At 38.0% G+C, this 16,845-nt stretch overlaps 1 non-coding gene across 1 annotated transcript; it reads right to left on the bottom strand.

Moving 5' to 3' along the window:
* Nucleotides 1-16,184: 16,184 nt before the first annotated feature.
* Nucleotides 16,185-16,292, bottom strand: LOC130942654 (small nucleolar RNA R71). The gene has a single exon (XR_009071219.1). It is a non-coding gene; the product is annotated as a small nucleolar RNA R71 (small nucleolar RNA).
* Nucleotides 16,293-16,845: the final 553 nt, after the last annotated feature.

Genomic DNA, 16,845 nt, shown 5'->3' with positions numbered 1-16,845 from the left:
ATCATAAATATTTTATTTTGTTTTTATATTAAAATAATAATTATTTTCAAATTTTAATAATTTATTAATAAATTTATATCTATTATACTATTATATACTACAAGTATTTATTAAAAAAATAAGTAAATTTATAATTATTGTTAAATAAAAATATCATTAATTTAAAAATAAATAAGTTTATAACTAAAAATTAAAATAAATTAAATAGAAGTAAATATATTTGATAAAAATATCTATATATATAATAATTTGTAAACATATTAACCAAAATTGTGATAACCTGGTGGTTTGACTTGCTCTTTTTTCATTGAGGAAGGAGTTCGAACCCCATCCCACCCATTTTAAAAAATCTAATTTTCAACGGTTTGGTTGGATCGATTTTTAACGGTTTGGTTTTCAAAATGACACCGCATTAAGCAAACCGGCCAGTTATCGATCCAAACTGAAAGTTCAGCGATTTTTCTCCAATTCTATCATTAACGGTTTTTAATGGTGAACCGAATCACTTGTAATGCCAATTTTTTATCGGACCGATTCAACCAACTGGTCTAATCTAATTTTGAAAACCATGGGTCAAATAGGAGGCCAAGGTAAATCTAATACAAGAAAGGTTGGATCTTGTACTAGTGAATATAAAGTGGCTGACCATATATCCCTCTTTAGTGGTTATTAGGCTTGTGGAAAATGGATCGGGTCCTATTCCTTTCTTATTAGAAAACACCCCACAAATGGAAGCTATAAAGAGAAGGTTTAAATTCTAAGCAAGATGGTGTGAGAACAAAAAAGCCATAGAAGTCATTAAAAAAGTTTGGAGCATTAATTTTAGTGGATCAACGATGTATATACTAGTCCAGAAAATCAAGGCATGCAGACACGAATTGGTTTAATGATAATGTTCTAGTAAATATAATTCAAAGAAGGTTATAGAAGAATTGCAACAGGAATTAGAATTGTTGAGAGAAGTTGAGAGTGTTGAGGGTTGGAAATTAAAGAGTTGGAGAAAAATTGGAGGAAGCGGTCATCCAAAAAGAGAAGTGTTGAGAAAAATTTAGAATTTGGTGGCTCAAAAAAGGGGACCGAAACACCCAAAATTTTGACCAGAAGTTAAAAATGAGAACAAACCGAAACAAGATTTGGAGGATAGTTTGGGAGAACGGTGAAGTTGCTAGCTCAAGAGCTGAAATTAGTGCAGTGGCAGAATCATACTTTATAGATCTATTCTCCTCTACTTGTCATGGAGACTTAGAAAACCTCTTCACATACTGAGTCGAAAGTGACAGCTAACATGAATTGAAAGCTCCAACGGCTAATTACTACGACAAAAGTGAAAAAAGCTACTTTCAGTATCAACTTAGAGAGTGTTCCGGGTGATGATAAAATAATTGTGAAATTCTTTCAGTACTATTGGAATTTAGTTGGAAGGTTATTTTCAAAGCTATTCACAATTTTTTTGCAAAAGGTAGAATATTGAGAAGTTTTAATAACACCCACATTTACCTCATTCCAAATATTTCAAGTGCTAGTAATATGACATAAATAAGACCTATTAGTTTATTTTCAATTGTTTACAAGATTATTTTTAAAGTGTTGGTGCATAAAATGCAACATGATGAATAAAGTGATCAGTTTAACCCAAAATGCCTTCATTAAAGAAGATTTATTTCTGATAATATCCTAGTTGCACACGAATGCATGCATTATCTCAAGAACAAAAAAAAAGGGATTTGGTAATAAAATGACGATCAAACTAGACATGAGCAAGACTTATGATATGGTAGAATGAAAGCTTCTATAGCTCATGATGGAAAAACTTGGATTTGACATTAGATGGTTTAATTGGATTCACGAGTTAGTTTCAACTATTTCTTATTCAGTCATTGTGAAATGACAACTCTATTGTTTTTTTGGGCTAAGTAGAGGTATCTGATAGGGTAATTTTCTATCTTCATATCTATTCCTGATTTATGCAAAAGATTTTTTTTTTTGTTATACAAGACAGAGCAAAACAACATTTTTACAAAAATCTAAGTATCTAAAAAGTATTTCAAAATAAATCATCTATTTTTTGCATATGATTCTATCATATTCTGTAAAATTAATATTGAAAATTGCGAAGAGATACTAAAATTTTTTTAGAGAATTATAGGATAAATAATTTTTTAAAAAAATTATGGATTTTTAATTTAAATGTTGTAATGTTAATTTAAATTAATATTTAAATTTTGAATTTGAAACATCAAATATTAAATATAAAATAGAATTTTATTTTTGTGAAAAAAAATATTCTTGTTTAATTATTTAATTTATTTTTTTAAATTCCAAATAAATTTTTTGAATTTCACCCACCAAAAGACCTATAAACATATCGTAAAGGCTAAATCACTAATGTCAATTCTACTGTAAAAAAGGAGAAATTCTTCTTTAGCTGATAAAGAGACGACGTGGAAAAAATACCCTATGAACACGTGTTACGTGTTCTCTGAACGAAGGCACATTCTGACTAAAAGTAGAAGATGCAGACGATACCACATAAGAAAATTAATTAGATCAGTATAATTTTCTGTTAATGATTATGATTATATTTTTTGGCTTTTTTATTTTGGAATCAGTAACTTTTATTGTTATTTAGTAGAAATAGGTCAAATTTTATTTTTAATAGATATAGTCTATCATGTAGTTAATTGGCTTGGCTTTAATTTACAATTTGTTATAAATTTTTTTAAAATATTAAACCTGACCTGTTTTTCAGTTTAGCTTGATCTGAATTCTGTTAAAAAGTTTATTAATTTTTTTTAAATAAAAAAATTATTTAAAAAAATTATTTTTTTAATAAAAATATTTATATGTAATATATCATATTTAATATTTATAAAAAATTTTAAATTTTAAAAGTATTTAAAATATATAAAAATATTTATAATAAAATATAATAAATTTAAAATATTTTATAATTTTATTAATAATAAAAAATTATTTATATATTTAATTATATTTTAATTAAGTTTAACAAACTAATAATATTAATTAGCGAATTTAAATTTGATCTATTAATATATTAAAATTTTATAATAATTTGAGTTTCAAATACAGATTAGACCGTCGATTCTTGACAAATTGTGTGACCTATTTCCATTCTTAGGTGTGAGCTATTTTGTTTTTTGTTTTTTGTTTATTGCAAACTTGGGTAATTGATCTTCAATTTTTACTCATTCGACATAGTATGAATTATATATATTTTTTAACACGATTGTTAACAAGTAGCAGAGTCTATATCTCCGTCCGACGAACAGATGCATCTTCTACTTCCTTTGTAGTTTGAACCATTACTCGTGAATTTTAAAATCATTTTTCCTTCTCCTAATTTTAAAATCATTTTCCCTTCTCATTATTATTATTATTATTATTATTATTATTATTATTATTATTATTATTATTATTATTATTATTATTATTATTATTATTATTTGTTCCGGTTTAGCCCAACTGGTGCATTGTTCGACCCAACCCGCGCAACCGACCCAGTGGGACTCATACACCAGAGTTGCAACCCAGACACCTGCTCCCTGGCAGCCAGTTATGCGACAGCTGTAAAAGGAAGCTTCCAGGAAAGGGACCTCTCCTGGGAGACCCGTCCTACTGACAGAGTATATATGGGGATGACCCTACCCCTCCCCCACAGTACGTCACTACCTCATTTACTCTCACTGTCATCTGTACCATTTCTGACTTGAACGTCAGAGTGTCATTGCAGGTCATGAAGTCTATGTCCTCATCCTCCGGGCCCAGATCAAGGCTGGTTCCTACCATCACATCCCTAGAGCTCCACCGACCCGACCGGAAGCCGAAGACCCGGACATTGGTGTCGTCTGTGGGGACTGGCCTGAATGGACTTTCTGTTGGGTCCTATGGAGGCAGATGACGGAGGCGAACCACGCGGAGGAGAGATGGCTACCCGAACTGGTAGGGTAGCCTTTGTGGCTTCTTCCCGTGAACGCACAAGACCACCCCCCCCCCCCGGCGACGACCTGAGCTCCCCTCGTACTCTCAGGAGTGGTGCCCCTTTGGAGGAACGGGGAGCGACAGCGCCAAAATAATGCAGGAGCTGCACCATAGGGCGCAGAATCTAGAGCGAGAGCTAGCAAGCAGAGAGGGCTATCAACCAGCTCCGGGGCAAGACCATTCCCAGTCTCCCCAGAGGAGGGGGTCTAGAGGGAGAATCCCTCGAAGGGACCATTCCAGACACACCCCGACCCCCCATCAGAATCAGAAAGCCAAGGGGAAAGCATGGAGTTGCCGAGAAGGCAGCGAGATCCCATCATCTACACTCGAGCTCCAGCGATACGCACCGGGGAGGAAACCCGGGAAGACAACTCAAGGAGACGGCGACACCCTATAATCATGGGGGCAACCCCTTTCCACCACTCCATCCTTGAGGTCCGGCTACCGAAGCACTTCAATAAGCCAATGAACATGAGGTACGATGGGACTCAAGACCCCCAAGAACATCTAACGGCCTTCGAGGCCAGGATGAATTTGGAAGGGGTGGGTGATGAAGTAAGATGTCACGCCTTCCCCGTAACATTAGCGGGGCCGGCAATCCGCTGGTTCAACGCTCTCTCGCAGGGCTCCGTGACAACCTTTGCTGACATAACCCGTGCATTCCTGGCTCAGTTCACCACACGCATCGCCAAAGCGAAGCACCCTCAACTTGTTAGGGGTGACGCAGAGGAGTGGGGAACTGATACGTGAGCATCTTGTCTATCTTTTCCTAGTGAATTTACATCTAATTTGTTGAGTTTAATTTAGAATTAATTAGATTTTAGCCACTATGGATGCTATTTTGAGTTTTGTGCAATTTTATTTATTTTAGGTAGCATTCGGATGGATTTGATGAAGTTTCTGCAGAGAAAGAGAAGAAACCAAAGAAATGACCAACGAAGACCGACGCGGACGCATGGCTCATGCGATCGCGCGAAATGGAGAGATCGCAATGACACGATCGCGTGCCTGACGCGAACGCGTGGACTGGAATCTGCGCAAACCACGCGAACGCGTAGACGACGCGGACGCGTCACATGCGCCACGTGCAGAAAACGCAGAAAAACGCTGGGGGCGATTTCTGGGCTGTTTTAACTCAGTTTTCAGCCCAAAAAATACAGATTAGAAGCTGCAGAATGGACAGAACAAGTGGTCTCCACCCATCAACTGAAGACTTGTTAATTAATTCTAATTTAAATTCAAATATTATCTTTTAGGAAAAGAGATGATTATTTTTAATTTTAGATAATTAGATTTTTAATTTATTAGGATTAAATATAAAAGGAATGCCAACAGGGTTATTCCAGAACAACATTATTTCATTCCCATTTACAATCCTAATTTTCTACTCTGAATCATGAGCAACTAATCCTCCATTGTTAAGGTTAGGAGCTCTGTTTATTTATATGGATTGATTTTATTACTTTTTCTATTTTAATTCATGTATGAATTTATGATTTAAGAATTGTTTTCGCTCTTCATCTTATGAATTTAGGTGGAACGGAAGTATGACCCTCTTTCTATTTGAGTTCTTGTAAAACTTAGAAAAGCTCTTTACTTGCACAACAGCTTGAAAACATATTCTCTTAAATTTTAATTATCTGAATTTAACAGGATATGTGACATATAATCCTTTTATTTCTTGGGTAATTAGAGTTTTTGTGGCATATGAACTAGAAATTGATTATCACCCTCTAATTGGAATTAATTGACCAAGGAATTGGCAGTTAATGAATTTTAGAGGAGACTAGGAAGGTCTAAGGAATTAGGGTCTAGTCACATACATTTTGCCATAAATTAAATCTTCCATAATTAGAATAGTTAGAAAGAAAAGTCAATCCAAAATATAGATAACTCTGAAACCTTAACTGTTTTCTTCCATATTTTCTTCCCAATTTATTTACTTGTCTTCCTTCAATATTCTTTATATTGTTTAATGTTTTTATTATTGCCCAAACATTATTTTCTATTTGTCTAACTAAGCCTATCAAACACTATTGTTGCTTAATCCATCAATCATCATGGGATCGACCCTTACTCACATAAGGTATTACTTGGTACGACCCAGTGCACTTGCCGGTTAGTAGTGTGGGTTGTAAAAACCGCATAAAGTTTTTGGCGCTGTTGCCAAGGATTGATAGTGATTGACAACTACCAGTTGTTTGGTTGCTTAGATTTGGCGTTTTATTTTTAATTTTATTTAAATTTTGTTTTTATTATTTTCGAAAAAAAAATATTTTTATCTCTTTACACAGGTTACCTCACTGGGAATTCTCTACACTTTGACATAGAGATTCCCATCTTTTCTTGTTTTTTGCTTGTTTATGCGCAGGAACAGAGACAAAGAACATCTCTTAGACTTTGATCCTGAACCTGAAAGGACTTTCAGGCGACGTTTACAACAGGCAAGACTTTATAAGGCTGCAGAATTCACTATGGATCCTAATAATGCTGATAATGCCAATGTGGCAAATCCTAATGTGAATGAGAAACAAAGGAGAGTACTTGGCTCTTACTCTGCTCCTACTGCAGACCTGTATGGAAAAAGCAGTGTGGTGCCTCCTATAGCTGCAAACAACTTTGAATTAAAACCACAACTGGTCACCCTGGTACAACAAAACTGCCAGTATCATGGTCTTCTCGACGAAGATCCAAATCAATTAATTTCAAATTTTCTGCAGATTTGTGATACTATGAAGACAAACGGAGTGAACCCAGATGTGTACAAACTAATGCTCTTCCCGTTTGCTCTGAAAGATGGAGCAAAACTATGGCTAGATTCCCAACCCAAGGAGAGCTTGGATACTTGGAACAAGGTAGTCACTGAGTTTTTGACTAAATTTTTCCTACCAAAGAAGCTGACTAAGCTTAGGGTGGCGGTTTAGACCTTCAAGCAAATGGAAGGCGAACTCTTTATGAAACTTGGGAGAGATACAAGCTACTGACTAGGCAATGCCCTCCATACATGTTCTCCAAATGGACCCAACTAGATATCTTTTATGAAGGCTTGGGTGAAATGTCCAAGATGTGCCTAGATAACTCTGCAGGAGGTTCATTGCACAAGAAGAAGACACCGGAGGAGAATATTGAGCTTATTGAATTGGTTGCTAGCAATCAATACTTATACTCGTCTAACAGGAATCCTGTGAACTCTGAGGCTCCTCAGAAAAAAGGGTGTCATGGAAGTAGAGACTCTTAATGCTCTTCTTGCTCAGAACAAGCTTATGTCTCAGCAAATAAGTCTACTTACTCAACATATGGGTGGCATGCAAGTCTCAGTTATCAACACCCAAACCCCCCTCAAGAAGCCTCTTATGACATGATAGGTAATTTTGTGCAGAATGATAATTATGATTATGCTCAATCTTCTTCTGAACAGGTCAATTACATAGGGAATGCTCCTAGAAATCCCAACAATGATCCCTATTCTAAGACCTACAATCAAGGGTGGAGGAATCACCCAAATTTTGGGTAGAGAGACCAATCTCAGAGACCTCAGAATTTCAACAATAATTCTCAAGGCGGCTTCCAACAGAATAATTACAATAACCGCCAATTTCATGCTCAACAACAACAACCACCTTATCAGGCAAACTCTAAATCCCAAGAAGATTCTAATTGGGAGATGATGATGAGTTTCGTGCAGGAAACCAGAGCCTCCATTAGAAACTTGGAAATGCAAATGGGCCAAATAAGCAAGCAATTACCTGAGAGGTCTGCAAGCACATTTTCAGGTGATACAGTGGTGAACCCAAGAGAAGACTGCAAGGTTATTCAGTTGAGAAGTGGTAAGGTAACTGGTTCTGAGATCAAGGCCAATGAAGAATTAGTTGAAAAAGAAGCTCCAGAGGAGAAGAAGGAAGAAGTAGAGCACACACCTCCTAAGCGTGCAGACAACCCTTTCCCTGATTCTCTTGACACTTATCCTACCTTGCCAAAGGCTCCTGAATACAAGCCAAAAATGCCATACCCTCAGAGGCTTCAGAAGGATTCCAAAGAAAAACAATTTTCTAAATTTTTAGATGTCTTCAAAAAGCTATAGATCAACATTCCTTTTGCAAAGGCTCTTGAGCAAATGCCTCTCTATGCTAAATTTATGAAAGAATTGTTGACCCACAAGAGGAATTGGAAGGAACAAGAGACAGTGGTGTTAACCAAGGAATGCAGTGCCATTATTCAACACAACCTTCCTGAGAAGAGGCCAGATCTAGGGAGCTTTGTAATTCCTTGCACCATTGGTGATGTCACCATTCAGAGAGCTTTATGTGACCTTGGAGCTAGCATCAATTTAATGCCACTTTCTGTGATGAAAAAGCTTCAAATTGAGGAGGTAAAACCCACTCGTATTTCTCTTCAACTTGCTGATCTTTCTATTAAATTACCTGTAGGTGTTGTTGAGGATTTACTTGTTAAAGTAGGACCATTCATTTTCCCTATTGATTTTGTTATATTAGACATGGAAGAGGAGGTAAAATCCTCTATTATACTTGGTAGATCCTTTTTAGCTACAGGTAGAACTCTGATTGATGTGCAAAACGGTGAATTAACCCTGAGGGTCAATGAAGAATAGGTGGTTCTTCATTATTTTGAAGCTCTCAAGCACCCTAATGATTCTAAAGGGTGTATGAGAATAGATGTTATTGAACCACTTGTTCAAGAGGTACTGAAAGCTGAGGTGCTGGACGACATTCTGGATCCCACTTCTGAATATGAATTGGTTGAAGTTGATGATTCACCATCCCAGAAGGATATGGTTCACACGCCTAAAGCAGAGGAGGAACCCCCCAAAATTGAGCTCAAATCCTTACCTCCTCTGAAATATGTGTTCTTCGGTGAGAATGACTTATATCCAGTGATTATTAGCTCTTCCCTGAAGTCTGAAGAGGAAGAGGCGCTTATTTCAGAGCTCAGGATCTATAAAACAGCTTTTGGGTGGACCATTAGTGACTTAAAGGGGATTAGTCCAACCAAGTGTATGCACAAGATCCTCCTTAAAGATGATGCTAAACCAGTTGTGCAACCACAAAGGAGACTTAATCCAACCATGAAAGAGGTGGTCCAAAAAGAGATAATGAAACTATGGAAAGCAAGAATTATTTACCCTATTTCTGACAGTCCTTGGGTAAGTCCTGTGCAGGTAGTTCCCAAGAAAGGAGGGATGACAGTGATCAAGAATAAAAAGAATGAGCTTATTCTTACAAGAACAGTCATAGTCTGGAGAATGTGTATAGACTACAGAAGGCTCAACACTGCCACAAGGAAGGATCATTTCCCCTGCCTTTCATTGATCAGATGCTTGAGAGGTTAGCTAGTCATGCATTTTATTGTTTCCTAGATGGATATTCTGGATATAATCAAATTGCAGTGGACCCTCAAGATCAGGAGAAGACAGCATTCACATGCCCCTTTGGAGTATTTGCCTACAGAAGAATGCCTTTTGGACTTTGCAATGCTCCAGCAACTTTTCAAAGGTGTATGCTTTTAATTTTTTCTAATATGGTTGAAAAGTTTATCGAGGTATTTATGGATGACTTTTCTGTTTTTGGTAATTCTTTTGAATCCTGCCTTAAGCATTTATCTCTTGTCTTGAAACGGTGTCAAGAATCAAACCTTATTTTAAATTGGGAAAAATGTCATTTTATGGTTATAGAAGGTATTGTTCTTGGACACTGGATCTCAAGTAAGGGAATTGAGGTTGATAGAGCAAAGGTGGAGGTAATTGAAAAATTACCACCACCAACTAATGTTAAGGCAGTCAGGAGTTTCTTGGGTCATGCAGGATTTTATAGAAGATTTATAAAAGATTTTTCAAAAATTGCTAAACCTCTAAGCAACCTGTTGGTTGCTGATATTCCTTTTGTCTTTGATTCTGATTGTTTGCATGCTTTTGAAACTCTAAAATCAAACCTTACCTCTGCTCCCATTATAGCTCCCCCTGACTGGGATCTACCATTTGAATTAATGTGTGATGCTAGTGACTTTGCTATAGGAGCTGTTTTAGGACAGAGGCATAGTAAGCTTGTACATGTCATTTATTATGCCAGCCATGTGTTAAATGATGTCCAAAAGAATTACACAACTAAAGAAAAGGAATTATTAGCTGTTGTGTATGCTGTTGATAAGTTTAGGTCCTATTTACTTGGTCCTAAGGTTATTATTTATACTGACCATGCTGCTTTGAAGTATCTTCTAACCAAACAGGATTCTAAACCAAGATTAATCAGATGGGTGTTGCTCCTTCAGGAGTTTGATATTGAGATAAAAGACAGGAAAGGGTCAGAAAATCAAGTAGCTGACCATCTCTCCAGAATTGAGCCTAAAGCAGGAGTACAACCACCAGCAGCTGTGACTGAGACATTTCCGGACGAATAATTGTTCCTCATTCAGCAGGCACCATGGTTTGCAGACATTGCAAATTATAAGGCCATGAATTTTATCCCAAGGGAGTACAGTAGGCAACAAGTGAAGAAGCTATTGACTGATGCAAAGTACTACATTTGGGAGAAACCATACCATTTTAAAAGGTGTTCAGATGGAATCATCCGAAGATGTGTCCCAGATGAAGAAAAATAGCAGATTCTTTGGCACTGTCATGGTTCCGAGTATGGAGGCCACTTTGGTGGTGAAAGGACAGCTACAAAGGTCCTTCAGAGTGGGTTTCTACTAGCCGACTCTCTTCAAGGACTCAAGAGCATTTGTGAAGCACTGTGGCAGATGTGAAAAAGCTGCAAATCTTCCTGCAAACCATAAAATGCCACAACAGGGGATTCTTGAGGTTGAGTTGTTTGATGTGTGGGGTGTTGATTTCATGGGACCTTTTCCACCCTCACATTCAAACAACTATATTCTAGTGGCAGTTGACTATGTGTCCAAGTGGGTGGAAGCTGTGGCTTTGCCCACCAATGATACCAAAGTGGTAATGAGCTTTCTTCAGAGATATATCTTTAGCCGGTTTGGTGTCCCAAGGACACTCATTAGTGATGGAGGAAGCCATTTCTGCAACAGATAGCTGGACTCTCTTTTGCAGAGATATGGAGTCCGTCATAAAGTGGCAACCCCCTATCACCCTCAGACAAGTGGACAGGTTGAAGTTTCCAACAGGGAACTTAAGAGGATTCTAGAGAAGACCGTCAGTGTTTCAAGAAAGGACTGGTCTAGGAAGCTTGATGATGCTCTCTGGGCATACTGGACAGCGTATAAGACTCCCATTGGCATGTCCCCTTACCAGTTGGTCTATGGCAAAGCCTGTCACTTGCCAGCTGAGATGGAGCATAAAGCTTACTGGGCAATCAGGTACCTGAACCTTGATTCAGAAGCTGCAGGAATTAAGCGAATGCTTCGGTTGAATGAGCTTGATGAATTCAGATACTCAGCCTATGAGAATGCCAAGCTCTATAAGGAGAGAAATAAGATATTGCATGACAAGAAGATAGCCATTAGAGTCTTTGAGCCAGGACAGAGAGTGCTTCTGTATAATTCAAGGCTCAAATTCTTTCCCGGGAAGCTGAAATCTCGGTGGTCAGGACCATTTGTAGTTACCAGAGATTCACCATATGGTCATGTGGAAATACAGGAAGAGAATTATGACAGGAAATTCACAGTGAATGGCCAGAAGTTGAAGCACTATCTTGGAGGCGAGATTGATCGCCAGAGGTCCACTCATCTGCTGAACTAGCAGAACTAACCGTCAATCTAGTGACGTTAAAGAACCGCTTGTCGGGAGGCAACCCGATAATTTCGTATCCTTAGTTATTTTTTGTAGTAGTAGTTTTCCTACCTATTTGATTCCATTGAGTTCTTGCTAATTTTCTGATCATGCAGCTATCTTAAAACAGGAGCCGGATACTAACCTAAAAAAAATTTAAAATTACAGAGAGTTGCGAGGGAGTGGCGCTGGAATAGTGCCTTTGGCACAAATTGATCCACGCGACCGCGTCGCTGACGCGTCCGCGTCATGTAGGAAAACTGCCTCCCACGCGTCCGCATCGCTCACGCAAACGCGTGACCTCAAAATCGACGTAAATAATGGTGTATGGCAGTAAGTTTAGCTGGAGTAGCACTGGAACCATGCTAGGAGCACAATTCACTCCACGCGTCCGCGTCGTTTTTCAATATAGGCTATCCACGCGACCGCGTCACCCACAATTTTGGCAGATTGGGTTTTTAACCAGAAAGTCGTGCTGGCACGTGGCTGCCTTCGCGCGAATTGCACAAAAAATAGGGCACGCGGACGCGTGCATGATGCGATCGCATCACTTCAATAGCGCGCTAACCGCGCAAACGCGTGACCCACGCGTCCGCGTCGCTTGCGCCACACTAGTTCCGCCCAGTTTTCTTTCTCTTTCTCCCACTCCTAATTTTCTCTTATTATTTTATCCTCTTCTTTTTCTTTCTTCATAATAACTTATATCTTTCTATTTTCAGTTCTTCTTTGCTTAAGGACAAGCAAACCTTTGAGTTTGGTGTTGACGCTTCGCTTAAAGGTTTTCTATTTCTTCCTATGGCACCAAAAGGGAGGCAAATCATCTTCATTGAGGAGTACAGCCTGAAGAATAAAATGACCGCTGATGAGCGGATAATTTGTACGCTTTTTGGCATTGTTTTTAGTATGTTTTTGGTAGTTTTAGTTGAGTTTTTATTATATTTTTATTAGTTTTTAGTTAAAATTCACTTTTCTGGACTTTACTATGAGTTTGTGTGTTTTTCTGTGATTTCAGGTATTTTCTGGCTGAAATTGAGGGATCTGAGCAAAAATCTGATCCAGAGACTCAAAAGGACTGCAGATGCTGTTGGATTCTGACCTCCCTGCACTCGAAGTGGATTTTCTGGAGCTACAGAAGCCCAATTGGCGCGGTCTCAACGGCATTGGAAATTAGACATCCTGGGCTTTCCAGCAATATATGATAGTCCATACTTTGCCCAAGATTTGATGGCCCAAACCGGCGTTCAAAGTCACCTCAAGAAATTCCAGCGTTAAACGCCGGAACTGGCACCTAATTGGGAGTTAAACGCCCAAACTGGCATAAAAGCTGGCGTTTAACTCCAAGAAGAGTCTCTACACAAAAATGCTTCAATGCTCAGCCCAAGCACACACCAAGTGGGCCCGGAAGTGAATTTTTATGTCATTTACTCATCTCTGGACATCTAGTTCTTAGATCATTTGGGGGCTGGCCTCACGGCCATGTCTAAACCTTGTTCTTATGTATTTTCAACGGTGGAGTTTCTACACACCATAGATTAAGGTGTGGAGCTCTGCTGTACCTCGAGTATTAATGCAATTACTATTGTTCTTCCATTCAATTCCGCTTATTCTTGTTCTAAGATATCACTTGTTCTTCAACTTGATGAATGTGATGATCCGTGACACTCATCATCATTCTCACCTATGAACAAGGTGACTGACAACCATTCTTGTTCTACAAGCAACCAAGGCTTAGTGAATATCTCTTGGATTCTTTAATCGGAATCTTCGTGGTATAGGCAGGACTTGATGGCGGCATTCAAGAGAATCCGGAAGGTCTAAACCTTGTCTGTGGTATTCTGAGTAGGATTCAATGACTGAATGACTGTGACGTGCTTCAAACTCCTAGCAGGCTAGGGCGTTAGTGACAGACGCAAAAGTATCAATGGATATTATTCCGGCCTGAACGAGAACCGACAGATGATTAGCCTATGCTGTGACAGAGCATCAGGGACGTATTTTCACTGAGAGGATGGGAGGTAGCTGCTGACAACAGTGAAACCCTACACGAGCTTGCCATGGAAAGGAGTAAGAAGGATTGGATGAAGACAGTAGGAAAGCAGAGAGACGGAAGGGAAGGTATCTTCATACGCTTATCTGAAGTTCCTACCAATGAATTACATAAGTATCTCTATCTTTATATTTATGCTTTATTCGTTTATCACTATACCCAATTGAGTCTGCCTGACTGAGATTTACAAGGTGACCATAGCTTGCTTCATACCAACAATCTCCGTGGGATCGACCCTTACTCACGTAAGGTATTACTTGGACGACCCAGTGCACTTGCTGGTTAGTTGTGCGAAGTTGTAGTGATCACAATTTCGTGCACCAAGTTTTTGGCGCCGTTGCCGGGGATTGTTTGTGTATGGACAACTGACGGTTCATCTTGTTGCTTAGATTAGGTATTTTTTTTTCAGAGTTCTTAAGAATGAATTCTAGTGTTTCAAGGTGATGTTCTTATCATCACCAAAGCTGATTGATCCTCATCAATTGAGCTCTTGAATGCAATGTCCTGCTGAAGCTTAGCTAGCTATGTCTAATTCCTTTAGACTAAAGCTTTAGACTAACATTGCATGATTCCTGGAATTCTAATTAAGAATTTTGATACCTTTATTTTCCTTTTCACTTAATTTTCGAAAAAGCACAAAAAAATTGCAAAATCATAAAATCCAAAAATATTTCTTGTTTGAGTCTAGAGTCTCATCTTAAGTTTAGTGTCAATTGCATGTTTCTGTTCTTATTGCATTCATGCATGTGTCCTCATTGATCTTCAAGTTGTTCTTGATGATTCCCTTGTTTTGATCTTTGAATTCTGTTGACTTGAGTGTTTTGTTGTTTCTCATGTGCATTCTCATTTTGTTAGTGTTAATAGTATACAAACTGCTAAGTTTGGTGTCTTGCATGCATTGTTATTTGATTTTAGTTGCATTTTGATTATTCCTCATTATTAAAAATCCAAAAATATTTTTAATTTGTGTCTTTTCAAGTCAATAATACAGAGAATTGAAGATTCAGAACATACTGCAGAGGAATCACACAGAAAAAGCTGGGCATTCAAAAATGTCCAGTGAAGAAGACAGACTGGCGTTTAAACGCCAGCCAGGGTGCCTGGCTGGGCGTTTAACGCCCAAAAGGGTAGTAGTTTGGGCGTTAAACGCCAGAATGTGCACCATTCTGGGCGTTTAACGCCAGGATGGCACAAGGGGGAAGATTTTGTTTTCAAATCAAATTTTTTTCAAGTTTTCAAAGTTTTTCAAAATCAAATCTTTTTCAAATCAAATCTTTTCAATCAAATCTTTTTCAAAATCAATTTCTTTCCTTTTTCAAAGATACTTACTAACAATTAATGATTTGATTGAACATTTTTTGCCTTTTCTGTTGAGGAAGGTTTTATGTTTGAATCATATCTTTTCTTGTTAGGCAAGTCATTAATTTTTAAAATCATATCTTTTCAAATTGTTTTCAAATCATATCTTTTAAAATTGTTTTCAAATCATATTTTCTCAATCACATCTTTTTCAAAATAGTTTTCAATCAAATCTTCTTAACTTCTAATTTCAAAATCTTTTTCAAAAATCACTTGATTTCTTTCCCACTCTTATTTTCGAAAATCAATTAGTGTTTTTCAAAAATTTTTCAAAATCTTTTACTTAATTTTCGAAAATTACTTCCCTTCTTCTCACATCCTTCTGTTTATGGACTAACACTATCCCTTAATGAAAAATTCGAACTCCATCTTCTTTGATAAGTTCGAATTTTCTACTTCTGTCTTCTATTTCTCTTCTTCCTCTGACACCTCAAGGAATCTCTATACTGTGACATAGAGGATTCCATATTTTCTTGTTCTCTTCTCTTTCATATGAGTAGGAACAAAGACAAAGGCATTCTTGTTGAAGCTGACCCTGAACCTGAAAGGACCTTGAAGCGAAAGCTAAGAGAAGCTAAGACTCAACTCTCTGTTGAGGACCTGACCGAATTCTTCAAGGAAGAAGAACCCATGGCAGCCGAAAACAACAACAATGCCAACAATGCAAGGAAGGTGCTGGGTGACTTTACTGCACCTACTCCCAATTTCTATGGGAGAAGCATCTCTATCCCTGCCATTGGAGCAAACAACTTTGAGCTTAAGCCTCAGTTAGTTTCTCTAATGCAACAGAATTGCAAGTTCCATGGACTTCCAATGGAAGATCCTCATCAGTTTTTAGCTGAGTTCTTGCAAATCTGTGACACAGTCAAGACTAATGGGGTTGACCCTGAGGTCTATAGACTTATGCTATTCCCTTTTGCTGTAAGAGACAGAGCTAGAACATGGTTGGATTCTCAACCTAAAGAAAGCCTGGACTCTTGGGAAAAGCTAGTCAATGCCTTCTTGGCAAAGTTCTTTCCACCTCAAAGATTGAGTAAGCTTAGAGTGGAGGTCCAAACCTTCAGACAGAAGGATGGAGAATCCCTCTATGAAGCTTGGGAAAGATACAAACAATTGATCAGAAAATGTCCTTCTGACATGCTTTCTGAATGGAGCATCATAGGTATTTTCTATGATGGTCTCTCTGAACTATCCAAGATGTCTTTGGATAGCTCTGCTGGAGGATCTCTTCATTTGAAGAAGACGCCTACAGAAGCTCAAGAGCTGATTGAAATGGTTGCAAATAACCAATTCATGTACACTTCTGAAAGGAATCCTGTGAACAATGGGACTAATCAGAAGAAAGGAGTTCTTGAGATTGATGCTCTGAATGCCATACTGGCTCAGAATAAAATATTGACTCAACATGTCAATTTGATTTCTCAAAGTCTGTCTGGAATGCAAAATGCACCAAGCAGTACTAAAGATGCTTCATCTGAAGAAGAAGCCTATGATCCTGAGAACCCTTCAATGGAAGAGGTGAATTACCTAGGAGAACCCTATGGAAACACCTATAATTCTTCATGGAGAAATCACCCAAATTTCTCATGGAAGGATCAAGAGAGACCTCAACAAGGTTTCAACAATAATAATGGTGGAAGAAACAGGTTTAGCAATGGCAAGCCTCTTCCATCATCTTCTCAGCAACAGACAGAGA

Source organism: Arachis stenosperma, chromosome 7 (genome assembly GCF_014773155.1).
Source record: "Arachis stenosperma cultivar V10309 chromosome 7, arast.V10309.gnm1.PFL2, whole genome shotgun sequence".
NCBI classification, from domain to species: domain Eukaryota; kingdom Viridiplantae; phylum Streptophyta; class Magnoliopsida; order Fabales; family Fabaceae; genus Arachis; species Arachis stenosperma.
Note: the sequence above shows the minus strand (reverse complement) of the source record. Positions and strands in the feature narration are given on the sequence as shown.